The sequence below is a fragment of the Peromyscus maniculatus genome, chromosome 12, assembly GCF_049852395.1.
Source record: "Peromyscus maniculatus bairdii isolate BWxNUB_F1_BW_parent chromosome 12, HU_Pman_BW_mat_3.1, whole genome shotgun sequence".
NCBI classification, from domain to species: domain Eukaryota; kingdom Metazoa; phylum Chordata; class Mammalia; order Rodentia; family Cricetidae; genus Peromyscus; species Peromyscus maniculatus.
Genome location: NC_134863.1, coordinates 57,997,946 through 58,020,897, shown reverse-complemented (window position 1 = coordinate 58,020,897; position 22,952 = coordinate 57,997,946).

Genomic DNA, 22,952 nt, shown 5'->3' with positions numbered 1-22,952 from the left:
AACCAAAGAATCATATTTGAATCAGTGATAATAGCAGTAACAGAATGACTTCAAATATGATTAACTTTTTCAGTAGTTTTGTTACCAAAATTCTGACTAGAATCCTTAAACATGTAGGACTATTGATCTGTTCTCTTCATAAATATAATTAAATATGTAAATGGAGCTTATGTTAAATAAGTGAAAATGGAAGGTGAATTCATATAGGAAAATAATCACAAAGAGATCCCATCAGTCCACTGAAAAACCTTTGTCAAAATCTCTAATCAGAGATAAAGATACAAATATACTACATAGACATGAAGTAAATGTAAATAAAAACCTTAATTAGAAGCTGCACACATAAAACCTTTTTAACATGACTTCCCAAATGTGAGTTAAACAAAGAAAACACCAATGGACATGCCATAGCGGACTGGGAAAAGTCCACAAGGCCTCGACCATACACTAATACCTAATTGGCTACTAAGGAAATCTGAGAGGAGAGGCTGTTTTACCATCGAAGAGCACACAAATTGGTTTTCCAGTCACAAATTGTCATCTCTAAAAACATACATATGAACAAAATTATATTTACTGAGCCGATTATACATGTGTATATATACATCTATATAGAGAGAGACTCTTAACTATTACAATATACATATATTGATGCAATATATATTCAATAATAATGAATAAAAAAGTTCATAAATTTGAAGGAGAGCAGGGAGGGCATATGGGAGGGCTTAGAAGGAATACAACAGAGAAATATTGTAATTAATTATATTAAAACCTCAAGAAAGAAAGACAGAGAGGGAGAAAAAGGAAAGGATAGATTTTAGAAGATAGCTTTGTTTTGTCCGTGTTCAAATTTCAAGTTCTTATTTAGGCAAATCAAGTAGAAGGATTAATAGAAAATATATCATGACATCTAGATATTTAGGATAAAATAAAAAAGTGATTGATATGGAAGCTACTAACAGTTAATGGATGACACATGTGTACTCAATTTTGAAATTTATAGTTTTGACAAACACAAGCAGGAAGAAATGGACTCTCCATAGAATAATGATAGGAATCGAACATGAAATACTATTTTTCTTGTTGTTAACAGTAATAGCAACCATTCATGACTAGTATTTTCAGTTCTCCAAAAGATACATAGAACATTGAGATAAATGGTCTAATATCTTGAAAAAAATCAATAGGAGGAGATTTGGGCAAAAGTATTACATGACGAATGTGTTATTTATATACAAAGGAATAATTTCTGCACATACACAAGTAGATTATGGCAAGCATGCAAAGGAAATCATACAGATGGAGAAATTAATAGTATTAAATATTTTAATTAGTATTACCCAAGTCTTTGTATCAATTTAAATAATCAACTTGGCATGTTATATGTTTCACTTTGGGAAAATTTTCGCAAATTCCTAGCAAATATAACTTCCTTTGAGATCTCTGATAGTGTATTTAATGCACTATTTCAAATAGCAGAAATCTTTCAATCACAAGCTAAATAGCATTACAATTAATTTGTGTTTAAGATGTTTTCTTCGGTGTTTAATTATGAATTCTATAAATACATTTTATAATATGTAAATATGCTGTTACAAATATTAAAATATTTTATTGTGTATTCTTCTAGCCAGGTTGTACTCTTACAACTTATTTTAATATTGTCTATAAGTTGAATGTGACATTCTGTGTACCATCTGATAGCCCATGTCATCAATACAGTTTGTAGGGTTAAAATCAGATTAAGCTTATCGATTTCCACAATTATCGTTTCCTTATGTTGAAAATGCTTTCCCCTAAAATTAAAAAATATCAGCTTTCAATGTAGTACCCAGTGTATAGAACTCATGACTGTCTTGAGATATAATCTACTGCTGTGCAAAGACTCCAGGACCAAAGACACTATTATATAAGAAAACATTTGTTTGAGGACTTGTTTAGAGTTTCAGAGGTTTAGTCCGTTATCACCAAGGCGAGAAGCATGGCGGCATGCAGGCAGTCATGATGCTGGGACAAGCAGCTGAAAATGTGACATCCTGGTCCACAGGCGGCAGTCAGAGAGAGAGCAACACTGGGTCTGGCAGTGGCTTTTGGAAGCTTAAAGCCCTCCACCCGTAGCACACTGCCTCCCACAAGGACACACCTCCCAATCCTTCCCTGATAGTTCATCAGCTAGGGACTAAGCGTGAGAATATAAGAGCCTATGGCGAGCATTCTCATTCAATCCACCACACTTAACTATAGAATGGATGGTGCCACTGTCAGATCTCCTCCACTTACGACATCTATCCTCCCTGATATATGACAATCACCACTCTACTGTAGACTTCTACTGGTTTTCCATTTTAGATTTTGCATATGTCTCAGAATACGTGCTTTGCTGCATCCGTGTCTGGTTTATTTTACTTAACAAAATGGTCTCCAATTCTTTCTATGTTGTCACATGATTTTGTGCTTCTAGTACTGAGTATTTCTGTGTGTGTGTGTGTGTGTGTGTGTGTGTGTGTGTGTGTGTGTCCATGCATGTGTGTCCCTGTTTATATGTCCCTGTGTAAGTATACAGCACCTGTGTGTAGATTTTCACAGAGGCCAGAAGAAGCTTCAGATTGTCACATCTTCTGGAGATGGAATTTCTAGTTGCTGTGAGACATTCAACATGGATGCTGAGAAGCAAACTTTGGTCCCTTAGAGGATCAGTAAGTGGACTGGAGACTCATCCCTCCAATGCTAGGTGCATTCACTTTTAAATTGTCATTAACCTAATAGCACTATCAAAGAACTAAAAGAAACATATGTCATGAATTAGTTGTTTTGATTTTTTTGGGGGGAGGGGGTTCTTATTTTCTTTTCAAATGTAAATGAGCCCTAACTAAATATAGTTCTCAACAGCCTACTGTCATCACATCCATCTCCCCCAGTTCGTTCAGATCAGGGGAGACTTTATTTAATACTGCTAGATTTTAATTTTAAGTCTTGACAAAGCAGAAGTAAATCTGACACCTGTCACGGTGCACTGTCTTCTATTCTCTGTATGTTCTTCTTTCCAGTTTTCAGAGCCTTCATTCTTTGACATCATTACTCAAAGGCAGAGTTTGAGCAGAGTTCTCACAGGTCATCTCCAATCCTGGACAGCATTCCGATAAATAAAAACACACACATAAATACATGTATACTGTCCCTCTTCCCATTCCAACAATTACTAAAAGCACATGGCAAAGAGTCAAAACCATTAGAGCTGAGGCAGAAAGGAAGAGAAAAAAAAGGAAACTCTGTGTTTCAATCTGTCCAAGTTCAGTATTGTCCAGACTTAGCACGGATGGGACGCTAATAATTCATAAAACTCTGACAACAAACACTTCCCAGTTTCAAAATATAATAAGAAAAATTGTACCTGATTACTAAGGGGAAAACAGATCATATAGATCTAATATCTATAGTCTCAATATGAGCTGGTCTAAAGTAAAATGTATCCTTTAATCATAAATCTTGTCTGCTCCAGATTTTGATGTGGCATTTGCAAGTCAATGGAAAAAGGATAATACACATGGCCTCTACTATAAGTTTCATTTGTGTCTCTTTATTGTGAAACCATGTGACACTAATTTATTTATTTATTTTTATTGCTTGGGCCTGATAGAATTAAACAACTGAGAATAACATGTTATTTCTGCACAGAATACCGAATCCAACCTTTAAGTTTCTAGTAGGTAGAAAGTTTTATATGTCCAGCTGCTTTTAAAGTATTTATATGTGTTCCAATTATTTCAAAAAATTCTCTACAAGGAACATGTTTGCTTAGTTCAGCATCTTTCTCCTTCTAATAGAAAATACCAACAGAAAGAATGACAAAATGTCCAAGGAAAACAACAGCAATGAGAAAAAGTCACTAAGAAATCAGTGTTTAAAAAAATAAGAATTCAATTTTTAGAAAATGACAAGTATGTAGAAAAAAAATCCCTTCAGAATCTGTAACCAGCCCAGGGAATATCAAATGGAGGGCTTTAAATCTTGAGAATGGAACTAAAATTAATTAACAATGGGCTGAGATCTCCAGCCACTGAAATTTGCATATGACAGGAATTTAGAGAGGGGTGGGGTGCATTATAAGTTACAGAATCTCTTCCTACAAAGCAAAATGTGTATTATGCACAACAATGGAGGCAGAGAAAGATGTAGAAAGAGCCCTTTACCATGGAGTTGACTGAGTTATGAGAAACAAAATATGAAGACTTTACAAAGAGGCAAACAATATTCAGATGGAACCATAGAAAGTACAAGAACATCAAGTGAAACCTCTCACCCTCAATATTCACATCCAACTTAATAAAATAATTGAAAATTGCTAAGATGTATACTTATTTCATAACAGTAAATTCATAATTTCATTATAAGATGCACTTATTTTATTACAAATAAAGGAAATGTAATGTGAACATATTAAAAATGATTATGTTTGTGGTTGAGCCTCACATGGTAGCATCAGATGAAGAGCATTTACTAGAAATCTGTTGCCAAGCAGCAAGAGAAAATAATCAAGCATCTCCAACTAAATAAACAACACAAAAGCAAATGAAGAAAAACCACAATTGTCACATCATAAAGCACTTAATAAGTATGTCCATTTCCTAGCATAAAGACTGACATAAAAGGATGGCAAGGAAAAAAAAACTACCATGGAACTCTACAATGCCAAAGGGCCAGCCATGAAAAGATACATCCAAGTAACATTATATAAGCTGTTCAAATTCTATTTGGGAATATATATGTACATATTTATGCAATAACAATCAGTGAAACCAGAGGTTATAAATTCAAAGGACAGTGGGGACAGGTAGAAATGGAGGTGTGGAAGCAAGAGAAGGAAGGGAGTTTGTTTATCCCTATAGAGGCAGTGGGACCTGAGATAATGGAGACAATAAATGAGGTGAACGAACATCTCACGCAATACCCAACTCTACTCAGTGTAGCAGACAATTTATTCTCTGAGGGTTAAGAGGAGTTGCAGGAGTAATGCAGACAATCACAAGGGCAAGCTACACAGGCCAGAGAAGCTGCAAGGGGCAGACACGCCACCATGGGCAAAAGCATGTCTTTCCAAAGAGACCTATAAACAAAAAGCAACAACCAGTTGTAGTGAATAATTTGAAGTAAACTCACTCCTAGCAGCTACACTGTGGAGGGGCACATTCCTGTGCTCTCTTCATAGGTCAAAGCCTCAACTTTTCTACATGACCCCTTCAACCCTGGGACTCCACCTACTACTCAGACTGGACCATTACCAATGGCTTCTCCTGGCCTCTCACAGTACCACGTCTCAGCTGCTCTCCATGGCCCCTTCATGCCTACAAAACCAGAACTGCCTGAGGACTTTTACACTCCCAAGTTCCATTCCAAGAATGTGGAAGAACTGTGAGCCCCTTCTTAGCTTCTGTGGGCTAACCCTGAGGAAATACTTCCCAGAAGGTTTCACCTCAATGCTGTGTGGTCTCTTCATAGTCACCACTAGTTTCTCATTTTCAGCTGACCAGGATCAACTGTCCAAGTTAAGCAAATGTTTCATATCTATGGTCCTGGCCTCTTGTTAATCACTTCAGCTGCAACTTATCAGAACCACAGAATTTTAATTCACAAGAGCAAATATGTAACAGCTCCAAAGGACTTTATCTTACTCTGAAACTTCCCTCTGGAACTTCACATATCAAGACTTAGCTTTATATTTCAAAAAGTTTAGAGAGAAAATAACGATTAATTGCATTTTCTAATTTGTAAATAATTTACCAATAAGAAATCTAATAGTATATTTATATAATGCATTATATAGTCACTACTTATTTTTTGCAACAAAACTCTAAGTAATATGAAGCTAGAAATATTAGGTGTCTTCTGATAGATACACAGAGCCAATATCATTGAGAGAGTCAAAAATCTAAAATCTATACAAACTACACTAATACTAAAATATAAAACCCTGAATTAGCAAATAAAATAAAATAAAATGACAAACACCATATTGTTTACAAATAGCCTAAATTACATTACCTTCTATTAGTATTTGAATTTAAAAAAATTAGATGATTAAGATGGATATTTGAAAATCATGTTTGACATTGAGAAATTGGATTTTGTTCTTTTTAAAGATTCATGTATTTTATTTTATGTGTATAAATGTTTTTCCTGCATGTGTGTATGTGCATTATATGTTTGCCTTATACCCAAGGATCTCAGAATAGCTATTCAGCTTCCCCAAAACTGGAGTGATTGATGATTTTTGTTTGTTTGTTTTTTGAGTTTGGAACTATTTTTTTTTAATTTTATGATTTGATTTAATATTGCATATCAGCCACAGATTACCCTGTCCTCCCTCCTCCCACCCACCCCCACATTCCCATCTCCTCCAGGGTAAGGACTCCCCTTGGGATTCAGCTCAACCTGGTAGATTCAGTCCAGGCAGGTCCAGTCCCCTCCTCCCAGGCTGAGCCAAGTGTCCCTGCATAAGCCCCAGGTTCCAAACAGCCAGCTCATGCACTGAGGACAGGTCCTGGTCCCACTGCCTGGGTGCCTCCCAAACAGTTCAAGCTAATCAACTGTCTCACTTCTCCAGAGTGCCTGATCCAGTTGGGGGCTCCTCAGCTATTGGTTCATAGCAATGGTTGAGAGAAAGCCTGAACTGACCTACTCTGGTGATAGGATGGCCAAACACCCTAAGTGTCGTGCTAGAAATCTCATCCAATGAATGATGGAAGCAGATGCAGAGATCCACAGCCAGGCCCCAGTTGGAGCTCCAGGAATTCAATCTGCGAGAAAGAGGAGGGATTGTATGAGCAAGAATTGTTGAAACCAATATTGGAAAAAGCACAGGGACAAATAGCCAAACTAGTGGAAACACTGATGATTTTGAACCACCATAAGAGTGCTGGGAAGTAAATCCATGTCCCCTGATAGAGCAATACCATCTCTTAACCACTGAGCTGTCTCTGCAGCCTGATTTTGTTCTCTACATTATGAAAAGTTGTCTACCTAAATTCTTAGCAAAAGAAATAGAACTTTAAACAATATCACTTTTTAATGCTTCGACTGGGTAAATATAGGCAATTAGAAACACAACTGGTTGGTAAGACACACAAAAAATAGACATTTCATGACATGTCAATAAATTGCCACAGCTAACCTTCAGGACCCATCAACCTAACAAGTAAGCAGCCATGAATATTGAGATAAAACCTCTAATTGTTAGAAGATCATGTCTTACTCAGGGCTCACTTGATTATTCAATCCTTAGTAATAAATTTATTTGATAGAGGTATATGTTATATACAATGTGGTGCTATATGTAATATAGTATACTATGAATATGACTTTCATATCCACTAGGATAGAAAACGAAATCAAGTACCTTACTTTAAAAAAACATTTATGCATTGATCCTAATGATCAAACCAGGGACTTACACACACACTTGTCAAGTACTTTTCCACTGAGTTGTAGCTCCAGCTCAAGTAGCTCACATTATTGAGATACTCACTTTATTATAGCAACCTGCAACTAAGCCTTGGAAGTCTCTGGGATATGCCTGTGCTTACATGTGAATAGCACTGCAATAAATTTGCTTGTAAGTGCATCGAGACATATTCATAAGGAATGAATTCTCCTACAATATAAAATGAGTTAAAATACCGCGGGTTCCAAGGTGTTTTCATTGCCATCATGATCACCATATGCATATCAAAGGACTGTTGTTGTGTTTACTCTCTTGCCCTTTGAAGAAACCCACCATCCAACTCCCATATAAATACACAGAGTCTTGTTCTTCCCTAAGAATATCCGGCCTTAGCTTGAGTTGTTTCTTGTCAGATTTTTTTTTTAACTTAAATTATCCGGCCTACATTTTGCCTCTGGGGTTTTATGTTCCTCTATTTCTGTACACTCACCTGTCTTTATTTCCTACTCTATGGTTTGATGTGAAGCCAGGTGGCTGGCCCCTGGATTTCTCTTTGCCTTCTTTTCTTCCTCCTTCATCTCTCTTGCTTCCTAATCCCTCTTTTTCTCCTTCTTTTTATTTTCCCTGGCTGCTGGTCCCTCCTATCCTTTCTTCTGCCTTGCTATTGATGCTTCAGCTTTTTATTAGACCAACCAGGTGTCTTAGACAGGCAAAGTAACACAGCTTCACAGAGTTAAACAAATGTAACATAAAAGAATGCAACACATTTTCCATCATTAAACCAATATTCCACAGCATAAACAAATGTAGCAGACCTTAAAATAATATTCTACAACAGAAGACCACTATCCCATATATCTATTTGGTACATAAAGACTATTTTTCTGCATATATCTTATAAAGAATTCGACATCAAACTTAAATTCTAGTTCTTAATGATGCATATATTTTAATGTATCTACATAAAAGAAATAGGAGAGACAAGCAGAAATTTCAAAATTCCAAGTGGTTTCATTTTAAAAAGAGCAGTCCTAAACTACTATAAACTAATTTTCATAATGTGTTCTATTCCTCCTATTCCATAACTAAAATGCCACGATTACATAATACATAGGAAGATGTTGCAAAGATACATTACTTCCATACACATTTTGTCTATAGTTTTATCTTGAGACCATATTATAATTAAGATTTATTGTGCTTTGAGTACCTATACACTTAGTAGCTGACAAACTGACTAAATTGTGTTGCTCCAGTCTTACAAGGGTACGATCAGATAATGCACAATGGATGGCTTCATAATTTTCAGCCAAATATTTTTACTCATTCTGCAATGTTATCATCTTTGAACTGGTATTCTAAAATATTTTACACCAAATAAAATCTTTAATTTATGAACCCTCTTGTGAGCAAAAGAAGCTAGTTCTTTCCTAAGTTGTAGACAGTAATTAGGTGACCTGATTTGCCCTTCAATGTCAGCATCATCATGGAATTTTCTTCCCAAAGCAACCAATGTATCTAAATGTGTCATAAACCTTCTTGGTCTTATATCATTTCCTTCTTTGAAATTAAAAGCAGGAAATGTTATCTTTACTTAATATTAACTAAAAATTCCATTAATGAGATTGTTTTCTTAGCCTGAGTTCCCTGAAACTAGGCCCCAAGGAAAAACTACTGTCTGCAATAGTTTATTTGCAAGGTTATATAAGGGAACAGAAATGTAGGGCAGGGGAGATAAACAGATTCAGACAAAGTTAGAGAAAAGATTGGCTGCTAGGGCAGTGATACTTCCATACACAAGAATTTTATAATCATTTTTGTGAATTGGTCGCTGAGAAAAAAAACTAAATAATTATTTTTTGATTAGTCCTCATCACTCATCCATCAGAGGTGTTCACACCTCTTCATTTTCAGGCTGTGCATGGTTACACAAATGCAAACAGGTTGCTCTTAGAGACCTATTCAAATATAAGCGTGTAAAGGCATACCGTCTGTCTGGAGTAAATCTCTATTCAATTAATATTCTTTGCATTAAAGTGCAATTATATTACATAAACCCACTCACCATGCATGCAAGTAGCAAGTGAAAAATGTAAAGAGTAAAGCAAAAAATGTTTGAAACAACTGTATGTGTGTGTTTCTGTGTGAATGTATCTCTGTATGTATATAGGTTTTGTATGCATATTTGTATTTTGTTTTTATTTCTGAAACAAATGTTTCAGAGAGACTGAAAACATAGAAATAAGTGTGGGAAATTGTATTTGTTTAGCTTGTGCAATGCCTTGAACTTGATCCCTAATAGCTTTAATAGTTTTTTTTTTTTAACATTAGAACAAAATGCAATCAAATTTCCCTTACATACCCTTTCTTGATCATGCAAAAAGAGCAGGTGAGTAGAAGAAAACCTCCATCATATTACACTAATGATATGAAACTCAGAAATTAGGTAGCCTGAGTGAGTACCTTTATGATCACCATAAAAGAAAATTACTTAGTTTTGATTGTCGTTAAGTAGTAGCAGGTGGACTGTAAGTTAGCTGATTCTGGGGGCTTGGAGGATACTTTAATCCCTCCCATCTTCAGTGCTGTTTTTCTGGAAAGCAGATAGAAGAAATTTTCATGTGTCCCTTTCAGCATCTCAAATACTCCAGCCAAGTATAAGTTAACTTGTTACATTATACTCTGCTTTAAATTTATTACTGAAAAATTTAAATTTCATTAAAGCTGCGCTCACAGCTTTTCATAGCCCGATAGGAGCTGCTGATCTCAAAGAACTTCTGAATCTAAAACTCCACAAATGTGATATGAGATTGGCTTTAAATCTACCTCAGGAGTCACAGTCTATTTCTCTTCGATTTTGCTTTTTCAGAGGAAAAAGCCTGGGGCCCATGCTATTTTGTGCTCTTGGTAGGTAATTTTAAATAATAATTATAAATAGATGGCTGCTAAATTTATGCTCATTCTATGCGTTTCTCATTTGAAAACCATACTCTCCCTTTACTGTATCCTTCAATTCAAATTCTACAATTGAATAATTGAAACTGAAGCTTTATTTGAATAGTGTCACCCCCATCCTTCCGCCATCAGATCAACATTAAAACTTTTATTCTACTTCTGTCAAGTCGCATCCTGATTAAGGGGGAAGTTGGGCATTACTCATCTAAGCCGAGAGCTTTTGACATTTAAAGTAATTGGAGCAAATGAATATGATTTTTTTCTAATGTTTCATATATATTACCTTTCTTTAAAACCGAAACTGCTTATGCAGTGAGAAGCCTAAACCTTTTGTGAATACTAGTTCAAGGAGAGAGTGGAGTGTAGCAAGTAAAAAATGCCAATAAAATTGACTGAATTTGCCAACCTTTAAATAGCTCAAAAATTAACTGACACTTAAATTTTAGGACAAACAAAAAGTTTTTCTTATTCTCTCAGCTATAATAATTTACCTGAGCAATTAAATAAAAAAGTGACTTTTTTCCAGCATAATTCTGAATATTTTATTCAGTGTATGTGGCTGAGTGTAGGTGTAGATGTTTGACGCTTGTATTTTCAAGGTTAAACAAGGATAAGTCACTGGTAATGAGATTTTAAAAAGCAGAAATTTTTAAAAATAATCAGTTTATAGTTCGACATAAAAATCATGGACCTCAAGTTCTGTCAGATCTTTGGTTTTAAATAGTAATGTTTACAGGGTTTAAGGCAGAGCTGTATTACATGTGTTCTGCAAATATTTATTGGATAATTCTGTATCATTCAGCCCTTAATTTATTAATCCATACATACACACAAACTGATCATTTCATGATTTTAAGATTGAGGCAGATCGTGGAAACTCAAAGATTATGAAAAAAAGACTGATTTTAGTAATCACAGGATAGAGATGAGATTGGTACATAAATACTTGTTACAAGTGATAACATAATTATATGCTATTCTCCTAAGTTCTTACATAATCAGACTAAGTATAAATAAAAGGCAACGGTTGACTTGTGTTGTTAGAAAACAGCAGTAAAGGAAGTCAGTACAGCAGGGCTTTTCCCAGTTACTGCAGAAACAACAAAAGAGAAAAGTGGAAGATTGTGGAGATACTAAAAGACCTGATGTCTTAGTTACTTTTCTCATTGCTGTAAAATATTCCTGAAAAAAATATACCCACTTTAGAACAAGAAGTTTTTGCTCGTGGTTTCAGGGTACAGCTATTCATGTTTGAAAAGTCATGATCACCAACAGCTGAGGCAGCTGGTTAACATTGCGTCTGTAACCTGAAGTGGGGAAAGAGTGATAACGGACCTCTGTCTACTTTTTCCATTTCATTCAACATGGGCATTATTTCATGGAATGGTCCTGATGATTCTTAGGATGAGTATTCTCTCCTTAGTTGAACCTTTATGCAAACTACCTCATAGACACATTCTGAGTTGTGTTTCCATGGTAATTCTAAATGTAGTAAAGTTGACAATGAAGAATAACTATTACCACTCCACTTTTTAATAGAACAATCACACAGCATTTAAATTAAAAATAATCCCCACTGACCCCTAAAATTTCATATTCATCTCTTAATTCCAGAGGCACTTTATCCATCTCTCAAGGGCCTCATAGTGTTTAATAGCCTCAACACTTCAAAATCCAAATCTATTCTGTCAATCAAGACAATCTGCATGCTGACTATAGAGAACTGGTTCCTAAGGTGGTGTTTTGTAAAAGGGGTTTATTCCCTCGGGGGCAGTTTTACCTTTGATGTACTCTGTCCTCATTTGGAATGAATCTTCAGTTTCACAAGTTGAAAACTGCAATTATTGAAATCACGCCAATTGGGTAACATTTATTTTATTCCAGTAAAGGACATGATTATTTTTTTCTTTAAGAGCACTAGTTCCTTAGAAGTTTTATATGCTTTGTCTATGCTCTGTGGTTGACTCTAAACTTGTTTACATGTCTTTGTCACCAAGCTTTTCCATTTTGCATCCTTTTGTTCTCTGTCAATGTATATCTTAATAAGAGCAGAAATAAGTAGTCAGTCAAAATTCTGAATGTAAGGCTTCACAAGCAATTTTCCCTGAATAAATTTCTGCCAAGAAATGTAGCATGGAATATAACAGGTCTTTCAATAAAAAACCTGGAGCCAGATATTGGGGTAAATGCTGATATATCAGAGAGACAAAGAACAAGCCATTGCTATGTCTTACCCCTAGGATTCCTAAGCCTGAAAAGGTCTCTAGTTCCTGTCTCCTCATGTCTTATATACCTTTCTCCATCCAACCATCACTTGCTGGGTTTAAAGGCATGTGTGCTTCCCAAGCAAAGGCATGATATCTCAAGTGCTGAGATTAAAGGTGTGTGTCATCACTGCCTGGCTCTGTTTCTCTCCTAGAATTAATCACTCTCATTTCAAGGTGCCTTTGAACTCACAGAGATCCAGACAGATCTCTGCCTCTGGAGTGCTAGGATTAAAGGTGTTAGCCACCACTCTGTGGCATCTATGTTTAACCTAGTGGCTTGTTCTGTTCTCTGATCTTCAGGCAAATTTTATTACAGTACACAGTATATCACCACAAGGAAATTAGTACATTAATTTTGAATTCACGCTCATCCATCAGGTCACAGGCAGAAACCAGATGCAGTGCTAAAAGGATAACAAAATTGGGCTCTGGTTTGGTTCCCCAAGGTGTCCTTATTCCCCTCTGACACATCATGATCTGGGTCTTTACTTTCCACAATTCTCTTAGCGCCTTGGTTTCCCAAATGCTTCCTGAGTGATCCCTTCAGCTTTGCTTACAGCATTCTAAGGCTTTTCTAGCCCACATTTCCAAATTCTTCAAAATCACTCCTATATGTTAAACGCAAAGATCTAAGAACTATGTGGACAAGGATTATCACAGCACAGATCTCAATATTTAGTACCAATTTTCTATATTGGCTAATTTCCTTTTTGCTATAACAAAATAACTGACAAGAGGAAGGGCATATTTTAGCTTACAGTTTGATGATAAAGTCTACCAAGCAGGTAAATAATAGCAATAGCTTGCTGAACACATTGTATCAGCACTCAAGAAATCGAGAAGTTTTAGCTAACACCTTTCTGTTTAGTCCTGGATCAAATTTATGAGCTGGTATGACTAATGTTCATGGTGGGTCCCCCTTTCTCAATTAGGCACATCTGTAGACGTTTTATCAGTTCACTGAGGATAATATTTCCACTGTGATTCTAAATCCAGCTATGTTGACAATAGGTCAGAGACTCTGCATAGGAAATTGTGATTGTTTATATCGAGTAATTCCAGTCACCAACAATACTGTGCTGGCCCTTGCAAAGACTCCTAGTAAGCTAATAATACATGCCATGAACTTGAATCACATGGTCAAGTCATAGAAATTGTATTTCCTCTTACTTATTAAAACACTGAAGTTATGTCTCTAATGAACTTCTTTAGTATATTCTGGCAAATGCAATATTGAGGTTCTTGCTAACTTTTTAAAATATTTATTTGAAATGGAACATAATTTATGTCTTCTTAATATGATTTTGACAATATATGGAAACACTCATGTTTACAGTATATTTATAAAATGTGATAAACTTGGAGATGGGCTTCAGAACTCTGAGATCACTATTCTAAACGTGTACACTCATGTTGCATTCAAATTCAATTTAGGAGCTCATTACCTAGTTAAAGTCATAATGTTCAAGACAAGAATATGAATTTGGTTACTCATACATTTTTGAAATATATGTTATTATCTTTTTATTATAACAATTAAAAATTACCGTTCCTTGCATTTTGTCCTCTCCTTTATAACAGATTAATTCTTCTTGCTATTAACACATTTCAAAATCTAGTCCTTGCTCTCATATATTGAAACTCACACTTTATCAAGGAAGCTCTCATTCCTTCAGTTCATTCTTATTTTCTTACTTAGACTTCTGCCAAAGGAAATCCTCTCCCCAAAGATGCCCTTATATTATAGGGTCTCGGGAATTATTTTCTGTTGATAATCCATACTTGATTAAAAGGTAAATTATTTTGTCAACTGAGAAGGTTCTCACCTGGAAATATTTCCTGAGATTCTAATAATGCCTTTTAAAGTATTAACAAAAGAGTGTAGTGAATAATGTATTGTTGTTCCTGTTTTTTTGTTGTTGTTGATTGTTCATGTAACCTCATATATGACATAGCAAATCTACTAAATTATTATGATGTGGGTTTTTACAAGTGATACATGAGGCAAATGATAATCATTCAATTTCTAAAGGATTTACAGTTCATATTAGAAATATGGCTCTAAGTATGATTTAAGACATGTTTATAGATCATGAACGTTAATGAGCTTGCTCTAAACAAGCAAAAAAGATTTGTAGGCAGAGTAAAATATTCTTTTATAATTCTATGTTTTAGGGATCTTTATTGCTTCTATAAATGGATTAGCTTATTTAAATTAAGTATATGCTACCTTTTCTTGAATTTCATTTCTATAATTAGCATGTATTGTAAATCACAAGTAAGTATATCAGTCATACTGTCAGATGAAGAGCACAATGCCTTTTTTGGGTATCACTCTTGAGTCTTCTGAGGTTGAAAGACAGTGTTCATAAAGATCAAGAGGACTGAAATCTGAAGCATTTATATGTCATAAACTATAATCAAGAAGACATAAATGGCAGGGTTTATCGAAGACTCAAGATTTAGCATTAGTTTGTGGGCATGTACAAGTGCTAATCACTCACAAAGAGGTGGGGAGGCTACATCTATCATGAAAGAAAGCACACAGATAATAATTACAAAACGAGCTATAAAATCTTCTTTTTCTGTATAAGAAACTACAGTCTTTGCCTGTAAAGGAAAAACAGTTTGCTTTATCCTACATTACAAACATACATCCATTCTACGGTATCATACTTGAGGACTCACCTGAAGCAATTTTAGAGTGAAATGTAAAATTATTATTTTACAACAATTGCTACTTAATTGTATGATTCATATAAAATGGAACTCAAATTTTAGTGTCAGGCATTGGTGAGTAATATACAAACAAACTAGATTGTAGGTCAAGGTCAGCCCACAAAATTTTAATTTGTCCGTAATCAAATGTGATAGAGAGCTTAAGAAAACCAACATACTTTTCACATTTGGGAAATTGATTTGCTGATTTGTCTTGATCTCCATTTGTCACAGGCATTATGAGATTTCTTTTTGGTTGCTACTAACCTTTTACAGGTTTCAAAGGTGACTTTTGCAGGTCTGTCTTACAAAGTGTAGCATATATGAATATGCACTAGAACAGAAATTTGATTTATTTAGTCATTTGTTTTAATCTGTCAATGGAAAAGAAAAACTAAAAAAAATCTCCATTGAATAGCTTTACACAAGTTATAATGTATTGAAGAAAAATCAGGAAAAAAGCATAGTGATTAAAACACTGTATCTTTTTAGGAATGCAAAATAATAATATATTACAGAAAATAAAAAAATAAACACATTTCCAATATATACTGAGGTAGCAAGTAGATGTCTTCATTGTCTATATGACAATTCAATATCTGATAATACTCTCTATATGGCAAATGTGGTCTTTATTTGCAAACAAAGAAGTTAATTTGAAAAGGACATTTTTATATTTAATTTTTAGGGAAAGATGTGCTAAAACCATAATATGACATATTGAAAATAATGAGATCACATATGTGCAGTTACATTTTTAAGGTAAATATGTAAGTTTCAAGATAACTTATGAATCAAACTTTCACTTAAAGTTGACTTTATAGTTAAATGATATGTCCTCATTGTGAATTAATAATTTAAATGGAAATGCCCATAGTAAAAAAATCGCACTTATTGTAATTACTAAAAATATACTATAAAGTTGCCCCACAAGCTGCTCTATTCTATTATTCTTCTTAAAAGTTTTTTGTGTGGGGATAAGGATAGCACTAATATATTATGTTCCACCATGAAGTCATATATGAATAAATATACTACTAGGTACAGAGAAAATTTAAATAGACAAATGTTTTCTAATTGAAAGAATGAGTTCTAATGGCTCAAATAGCCATGACTTTTCAGTGAATATGACTTCTGTTTTCAGTGCCTTACATCAGCAAGGTTGCCTATTAAACCTATAACACTCCCCGCAAATAAAAATAAAAACAGTCTTATTGTTGACCTGAGTATTTAGTGTACTTCATAAATTTTACATTTTTTTAGTCATTCATTTATGTTTGTGGATGAGTCACACACATGTCATAGTACATATATGAAGGTCACAGAACAATTGTGGAAGTGAAATCTCTTTATATATCATGTAGTTACATCAAATTGGCATGAAATTTCGGTCTAAGTTACAACTGATGTCATTGAAACTTTTAGACTTGAAAACTAACAAGATGAAGAAGTAGATTATAAATGCAAGTTAAGAAATGTAAAGTTCACATCTATCTGCAGTACACAGATATAAATTTCTTATGGGAAAACAACTTAGGTTGGAAAACAACTAAGAATGAGTAATTTAACAAGCAAATAAGGATTTTCACAAGCAAATGGAATTTTTTTTTTAGTTTGAAAGATAATACTATTGTGTTGATCTTTGGCATTCTGACTAGGAAAAATAAAACTTAAAAGTTGTTTTAATTTTCATTTCTCTAATTACTAGGGATGGTGAACTTTTATTGAAAACTCTCATTTTTTAATAGTCCATATTTTTTATTTTGTTTTCTTAAATTTTAATTCTAGATGATATCATTTCACCCTTTCCTTCCTTCCCTCTAAATTATCCTTGCTCTTTTCAAATGTATGGCCTCCTTTTTCATTAATTGTTCTTACATACATATGTATGTATATGCATATGATACATGTATTTTTTTGCCGACATAGTAAGTACAACATGCTCAGTCTGCAGAACAATATTCCAGATGATTTGGTATTGGATAAACCAACTGGTGTGCTCTTCCATGGGGAAGATTATTTCCTTTGCTTGCTCTCAGCCTGCCTTTGTAGCTTGTAGTTCTTTATCTGGGGTCAGGGCCACTTGGGATTCCCTAGGTCCACATTAGCATATCTACTGCTATTGCTCTTTCTCAGCTCATGCTTAGGCAGTGATGCTGCTGAAAATCTGTAGGTGTATCTTCTGAAGTTCCTGAGCAAAATCTCACATTAAGCACCATGATCATCTTTCCCTTACAATGCGTCTGCCCCCATTGTGCACAGATCCTTGACGCTTAGGTGTGGGAGTTGTTTTAGAGATGCACCCCTTGGCTCAGGGATATACAAATCTGCATTTTCATTTGTTGTAGTTGGTTCTATAATCGTCTTTGTTGCAAGTGGATGTTTCCCTAATGAGTGAGGACTATACTTATCTGAGGGTTATAAGGAACAATATTTGTAATGTAATTAGTGATTATACTGGCTCAGTAAAGTTATGGTTATGGGGTTTCTTCCAATACCCCTGATTTCACTATCCCTGGGAAATAGAAAGGTTCCCACTACCCATGTGATTTCCCTCTTGCTGAATAGGTGTTAAGTCCAATTAGAGAGCTGTTGGTTCCTGCTAATCATGCATGCCTCTCCTGCATCATTAGGATTATTATGCCGTGATGGCCATTGTTGTGGTACATGTGTCCTTCCTTGGTAGAACTGTTGATTGCTTCTCACTTTTAGAAGTTGATGTGGTACTTTCTAGTATAATGAATGCTGTTTCTTAGGGTAAAAGTGTTCAGGTCACTTCTAGCTCAATGGCTTTGTGGCCCAATGTTCTTTGAAGTGTATGATGTCTTCAGCAAAAAAGACTTACCCTCCACCACTTGGAAAAGCAATCAAAGGCAATAGGAATAGCTCATTTTTTTTTTCTAGAAGCCTTTTTGACAACCCTGTCCAACAACTTTCAAGAGATAATTTTATAACTTGTTTCAAGTTTTTTTTCTTACATTATATTTGGTTTTTGAAGGTTAGTTTGTCAGATCAGATAGTAATTTTCATCTAATCTGTATATGTATATTTGTACAAAAGCATACATGTGTTAAAGGTAGATAGATAGTTAATAGTTTGATTTTATGATACTTCCAGACAACCTCATTATTATTTTGCTCACTTACCTACTTCCTATCTTTTCTTTTGCAAACTCTCTGTTTAGATTCATCTAAACAAGAACAACAATGGATATTCTATCATGGAAGGTGAAAGATCATGAGGCCTCAATCTTATATGAATAACTACAGGCAGCTAAGAAATGCTGAGAATAAGATAGATAGCTTTCCCTAGGGAAGAACACAATATTTGTTAGCTAATACTAAAATATGAGCCTTGAAAAATATACACATTTATGTAACACAATACAGGATGGAGAGATTAGCAGTATATAATATATATGATTATATACTATATTTATATATTTAGAAACATATATTTATGACTATATAAATGAATATGTGTAGCTGTGATTTGAAAAAGAGTAAGAAAGGTATATAGGATGGGTTGGAAGGAGGAAAAGGATGAAATAATGACATTATAATCTTAAATTATTAAAACAAGTATATAAAGATACTTTTATTAGAAATCAGAGACTCAAGTATATACCATGGATAAATAATCAATTGAATAACACATTAAAAACAGTAATACAATTATCCACAAAAGTGTCATAGTTATGAAAGATCTTATTATAATAAATGATAATTTCTATATGTTAGAGAACAGAGTGGCTTCAATTTTATTTAACAATCAATTATATTATATAATAAATAAAATGACCCCTAAAGACTATAGGACTTGTATACTTTTTTTCCTCAATAGTGTTTATTTTATTTAATCCTTGGTGTAGAATATAGAAAAAAAAACATTTGCTAACAAGCAAAGGAAGAAAATCAATTAAATATCTGCCACTATGCTATTTTGATAAATGATAAATATAAGCAATAAAGATTTTTCTCCCCTCTAGGTATATCTATTGTACAGTCAGTTTTTGGTCATTTTTTTCTTGATTCCATTTTACTTTGAAATGACAAAATACTGACATAATTTCAATCTATATTACAAGAATTTTAAATCTCTTCTTTCATTGTACTAACACTCTGTGGTGGTTTGAATGATATTGTCCATCCTATATCTGTAACGTTAATGTCCAGTTAGTGGAAATGTTTGCGAAGATTAAGGATATGTGGCCTTCTTTGTGTAGGTGTGTCATGTAGTGTGGATTTTCTGGTTTTTAAAGTTCTCTCTCTCTCTCTCTCTCTCTCTCTCTCTCTCTCTCTCTCTCTCTCTCTCTCTCTCTCTCTCTCCCTCCTGTTTGTTGTCTCAATGTATAAACTTTAAGGTACTGCTCCAGTGCCACACCTGTGTGCTTGCTGTCATGGACCATGCCATGATAGTCACAGCCTACACCCCTCTGGAATGCCCAATTAATTGCTTTCTTTTATAGGTTATCTTGGTCATTGTCCCTTTTCACAATAATAATAAAGTAGCTAAGACAGAAGTTGGTACCAGAGAGACACAGATTACTATGACAAGCCTGATCATGCTGCTTTTGGAGAAATATGGAGAACTTCAGGACTTTGGACTACAAACATTGTTGAATACTGTGAGGTGGGATTGATGGGCCATACTACCAGGGTATTAGAAATAGTAGTGATGAGAGCTACATAGGGTACAGAGGCCCGACTCAAGAATTTTGAGAGGAAAACCACATTAAGAATTGGGTTAGAGATGACTCTTGTGCTGATTTACAAGGAATGCAGCTGATTTTTGCTTTTGTCTTAATAAGTATGCCTGAGGCTAAACTGAATAGTTTTGTACTAATTTCATTGGCAGAAGAGATTTCAAGACATCAGAATATTCACTCTGTTGTGTGGTTATTAGTGATTACTGTTGTGCCCTTCAACAATGAAAAATAAAAAGCCTGATAAAAAAAGAAATAGAAAATACACAGTTTGATGAAAAAAAATAGCACTAGGAAATTTAATGTTGGTGCGAAGGCATATACTGAAAAGAATAAGGAGATGCCTGAAACAAAATGTAATAAAGGGAGTTCTGCCCACAGGGCAAGAGCCTGTCCAGCTAATTCTACAACTTGTGATTGAAAAAGGCCTGAGGAATTTTCTCCACCTGATTATGTAATGGACACATATGTAAATGTAGTTCAAGGAGATGAGCAAGCAGATGAACTCAGTAGCTTATGCCATATGGTTGTGGCTTTAGAGTCATGAATCATACAGCAGTAAAGGGGTTGTAGACTCTTCCTCCAAGGTTAAGGAGGCCAAGTATTTGTCAGAGGAGTCCCTACATGGAGGCCCAGGGAAGCTGTTGCATGAAGCTGTGAAAATAAAGCCTGTTTTACTTTGGAGCCCACGCATATTGCAAATGTCAGAGCTGTGAGGTATCTGCAAGGAAGAGCAATGTACAGACAATGTAAATTTTATGCCATTGTACACTGGAAGTATGTAACTTAAAAAAACATTTTATTTTATAATTTACTTTAATTTTACATATCAGCCACAGATTCCCTTGTTCTCCCCCCCCCCTGCCCCCCGCCTTCTCCCCAGCTCACTCCTATTGACTGAGGGAATCGGATGCAGAGATCCACGGCCAGGCTCCAGGTGGAGCTCCAGGAGTCCAATTGACTTTCTGAAGAGACTTTGGACATTGGACTTGAAGCATTGTTGAGACTGTGACTGACTATGGGAACTTTTGAAGTTTTGCTAAGTCAGTTTTGCTTTATGATCCATAGCATACAGGGGCCAGAGAATGGAATGTGGGAGTTTGCATGAGAATGACCCCCATAGACTCTTACATTTGAATGCTTGATTCTCAGTTGTTGTAATTATTTGGAAATGATTAGGAGATGTAGTCTTGTTGAAAGAGGTCTGTCACTGGTGGTGGACTTTAGGCTTAAAAAGTCTACATCATTTCATTTGGCTCTCTCTCTCTCTACCTCTTCAACCTGTAAGATTTAAGATACTGCTCCTTTTCCAGACCTACTGCCATACATTCTACTATGATGATTATGGAATCTAAATCTCCAGAACTGTGAGACCTAAAATTAAACAATGCCTTTTGTTGGTCATGGTGTCTTTTCACAGCAATAGAATAGGCCCTAGGTTATACTATTATTTTTTTTGTATATATAAAATAATGCTGAACCCATTATTTCCTTCACTTAAAAACTTAAAAGTAATTTTCTTCTAGTTATAATCAATTCCTGATTTCTTAGTTAGAAATTTGATATTTTTAAATAACCAAAATAAAATTGGAATTTTGTTTCCACAATAATTTTATAAAGATAGATTGTCTCATGTGACATTGCACATTTGTATGCTGTTTGTAAAATGCATTTATATTTTTTTTACTGTTTTTATCATCATATGCATGGTGTATAGATATATGTCACTTGCATTATATAGATACATATGTATGTGAACATACACATGTACAAAGACACATACCTAGTACACATACAAGAACAAGCACATGGATACAATGAAAATAACAGTGTTACACATGAGGTAACTTTTATCTTTACACATTCCAGAATGAAATATTTTGCAAAGCTTTAAAGCATAGTTTATTAATTTATCAAATTAACATGTGGAACTAATCACTCTAATCAATATTTTCCAACTTTATCATTTATACTGTTTTTGAATGTAGTGTGGATTTTCTTGTGTAGATAATAGGAACCCAGTATGTTCATCACAGATGATGGAGATAACTTTTATCCAAGCACTCAGAAGGCTAATGCAATTGAAAAATATGTTTAAAACAGTCCTGGCTATAAAGAAAGTTGTAGATCAATTTGACATACAGAAGGAGATTACCTTACATAAACATAAAAATTAAAGAACAAAAAAGGAAAATATATTTATTAAGCACCCATTAAACAAAATACAAGATTAACAAATGTGACAATTTTTTATTACCATATTACTGAAAATGAAATTTTAATATTTCATTAATTTAAATGCAAAATGTTAAATGTTAATATAGGCCAATATAAGGATGTTTGCAGGTATTGCATATTAAACCAAGAGCCATCCAAAGTATTAGATGCTAGGGAGTGTTTATCCTGCAATGACATTTAGATGAAGTATCTCTGATTCTGCAGGGAGATGTTCAGCCACTATTTCCATGTGAATTTTATTCAGGTAAAATGTCAATAACTACTAACACTGTTAAAACAAATACTAGTAGATATCTCATATGGGAGCACTTTCCCTGTTTCAAAATTTTACTTTTTGTACATTGTTGTTACTGGAATTTCAACTTCAGTTTTAAGTCAGAAAATCTAGGACGAGGAATAGGCAATCTTTACAGGGAATCTCTGGGGCCTCACCTTTTCTAATGACATGCTTTTATTCCTGTAATCAGGGACACAACTGAATCAGCACAGGCTGACAGCTCTGCTCACACAAGCTCACAGAAGAGAACTAGACTGGGAGAGTAATTCTGACATAAGGGACGTCTGCTTTTCCTATAACTTTTTTTTAAAATGTTTGTTCATTTGCCTTTCTTGTTCAATCATTATTTCT